General features: G+C 41.9%; 1 protein-coding gene across 33 annotated transcripts in view; it reads right to left on the bottom strand.

Moving 5' to 3' along the window:
* Positions 1–1580: 1580 nt before the first annotated feature.
* Positions 1581–3374, bottom strand: part of RBFOX1 (RNA binding fox-1 homolog 1) — a 1156483-nt gene continuing 1154689 nt past the window's right edge. For all 33 annotated transcript variants that reach the window (XM_027750818.2, XM_027750820.2, XM_027750821.2 and 30 more), the window contains one exon: positions 1581–3374. This exon is cut by the window's right edge. The gene's annotated coding sequence lies outside the window, so the exon portion shown is untranslated.

Genomic DNA, 3374 nt, shown 5'->3' with positions numbered 1-3374 from the left:
GCAATGATACCAGACAACAGCAGATGAATCGAACCACACGAAAATTATGTGGAATTTCATGTTCTCCATGTGCGTCTGTCTGTCCCACTTGTATTTGTCTGTTCACATGCTTCTCACCTGCCTTTGGTTCAAATCTTACCCAGTATTACCACCTTGGTCATTTCATCCAGCCACCAAAGGAAGCACTGCCAATATATCCATCGTGCACATCACACAGGAGAGTGCACTTGGACATACAGTGCTTCTGTTTCATATAAAGATATAAATGAATCCCACCAGTCCTGGCAAACATCAGGGTTCCTTCTCTTTAGCTTCCCAGAAGGATCCAACGACTTGTTAGAGTAAAACTCACTGCTAAACTGCAAAGTGAGCAATGTTGAATCCCTTATCTTCCTGTCTTCTCCTCCTCTGCTAAATTACAGTATAACAGTAACTGAGGGAGAAGAGTCACATCATTCTGTTGGCCTGCACGTGACATGGCTGAGGCACATTACACTCCTCAGCCTCATCATGACCTATTGGACTGACAGGCAAATCTTAGACCTACAGCATGAAGTCATCTTACCTGTGGTTTGGGCAACAAACTTGGGAGTGACAACAAGGAGCCTTCTTTGCTTTCTGCCCTGTACCTGACACGCATAGAAATAGAAGCTGTCCATGGAAGTGACAGCTAAATGGAAGCCTAACTGGCACTGGGAAGTCTGGAAAATGCCTTTTTTTTCTTCCTACGAACAAAACCCAATCCATGTATCATGCAGTGTTGCCTGAAAAATACAGCTAGTATTGGTGTAACCTGGCTTTTTTTGGAAACACAGGATCAGAGAATATGCTGAATTGGAAGGGACCCACAAGGATCATCGAGTCCAACCCTTAGTCCTGCACAGGACCATCCCCAAGAGTCACTGAGAGTGCCTGAGAGTATCATCCAAATGCTCCCTGAGCTCTGGCAGCCTTGGTGCTGTGACCACTGCCCTGGGGAGCCTGTTCAGTGCCCAACCACCCTCTGAGGGAAGAACCTCTCTCTAACACCCAACCCAACCCCCCCTGACACAATTTCAGGCCATTCCCTTGGGTTCTGTCACCACAGAAGAGAGATCAGTGCCAGCCCCTCCTCTCCCCCTCCCAAGGAAGTTGTATTTTCCACGCACAAGCCCCGGTTCTTCCTCACGTATCGTGCGGTGTTGCCTGAAAAACACAGCTGGGACTGGTGTCCCTTTGCCTTTTTGGGAAGCAAACCTTCCTTCCTCCCAGTCCCATCCTGGATCTCATTGCTCTGGGCTGTGGCAGCAGCAGCCAGGTCTGACCGTGCTGGTGAGGGTGTTGTCCCTGCCGTGCACACACACACACACACACACACACACACACACACACACACGGACAGACACACGGACAGCAGCCCAGGCTGGAATATCAGGCAGGAACCACCTCCCTCGGGCTCCCTGGCACCGCTGCCAGGCGAGATGAACACCATGCCCCCCGCCTGTGGGCATTTCGTGTGCGGTACCGACGGCGCGGCTGCGGGTGCAGCTCTGGGACCAACACGGGGAGGAGGGAAAGCAAAATGACTTTGAACACCGACATGTTTTTACCTTTTCAGACTAAGCTTTTATTTTGATATTACAAACCATTTTTCTTTATTCACAAATCACGGTTGTGATATAAACACTAATTTCTAAAGACAGATATACACATTTTCTGGGTTTGTAGGGGTTTTCTTTTTAAATCTGTTTAGAAGTCACTATATTCCACATATGGTAGTAATAATTTTTTTCATAAGTCATATTATCAGTAGTTATTTATATAAGTGAAAACATTCCCAATATATATTGTAAAAAAATTTCAAATGCTTTTCTTACATAACTATTTCAGACATACATTTTAAAATGACTACTAGGAGTACTGTAGGAGCTTCATAAACAAAATATTTTCTAATATGGGCTGCACCCTCAACCTTTCAAGATAATTTTAATAGACTAAAACGCCATATAATCATTTGGAGAGTGGGAGCTGTAAAGCCATCTCAGGAAAATTAAAATTGCAAATAAATTCTGTTATTCTCCACGTTAGACATTTTGTGTGTGCAATTCCAAAAAAGATGTATCATCCACACTTTGAATTGGAAGCCTAACATTTGGTAAACATTTTTCAAGTCGCTTTTATCGTGGTGTTTATATGAAATTTACTTTTTTTTTTTCTTTTAATAGGAGGCTTGTTTTGCATATCTTATATAATAAATGTGAGGACTGAACTCTTAATAAATTTCAGTTCATTCCCTCACCAGTATAAATATATGTACTGCCCCATTTTTCATCGATTAATATAGTCTCTTTCTCTCTCTGTTTCAATTTTTAAAGATAATTTATTTCTCATCCTTAGATATAAATGCTACAGAAACTTTGTTTTCAAATCTTGTGAAACTTTATTGATGGTTATTGTTCAACTGATCATACTGCATGCACATACGATGACAAAGAGAAAGCCTGATCACAAACACTTTTTTTAAAGCAGAGTTGTTATAGCAAGTTGGCAGGTTCACAGCGGTGAGTTGATAATTTACTAAGGTGCTTGCCAGTAGGCTCGCACGTTACACATGAGGATATAACTATCTGCAGCGGAACCGCGGCGAGACGGTTCCCTGCTTTATTTATTTAAATACAAAACCAAGAAGACCCGTGACAAACACCCCAAACTTAGGTTAACTTGTAAACAGGACAACATGGAAAGAGTCCAAACATATGCACAGACAAACTGCAATTTTTCAACTACGCTTTGACGCCGCCTCCCGGGCACCTCCTGGGCCGCGCCGGCCGCACCCGGACCGGCGGCTTTCCCCAGGCAGCGCCCGGGCGGGAGAAGGTCCTTCTTTTGTCCCGGTTGCCAAGTTGTCTTGGGCCCAATATTGAGCAAAATTGGCCTTGGTTTGGAAATCAAACGGGGGCAAGTTTTTGTCATGCCTTGAAAAATTGCAGATTGTTTACACGACACAGTCATGTTTTCAAAAAGTACCAAGCTGATGAAAATACCATGATTATCTCTACTCAATGATTGCAATACTTGTAAAATGCTTATATAAATCTGAATATGATTATCATATAATTCCATAAAAATGATACGTCTGTCTCTAACAGTTGGTCTACTAGGCTAAATCTAAAGCATCATAGGCTGTGTATTTCTAGAACTTAACAACTCCACTGCACGGATGTAAATTTTATACATTTTTTTTTTTTTTTTTTTTACTGGTACAAAGAATTTAAGTTTTTATTACTTTCTTTTTTGGAAAAAAAAGAAAAAAATAGAAACAGTGCTTTTATCACCTTTTTATTATTGTTTTTTATTTTCCCTCCCATAATATAAAAGTCAGCAATGATATCAAT

This window comes from Pipra filicauda, unplaced genomic scaffold, assembly GCF_003945595.2.
Source record: "Pipra filicauda isolate LSUMZ 115617 unplaced genomic scaffold, ASM394559v2 scaffold73_size2923735_pilon, whole genome shotgun sequence".
Taxonomy (NCBI): domain Eukaryota; kingdom Metazoa; phylum Chordata; class Aves; order Passeriformes; family Pipridae; genus Pipra; species Pipra filicauda.
Note: the sequence above shows the minus strand (reverse complement) of the source record. Positions and strands in the feature narration are given on the sequence as shown.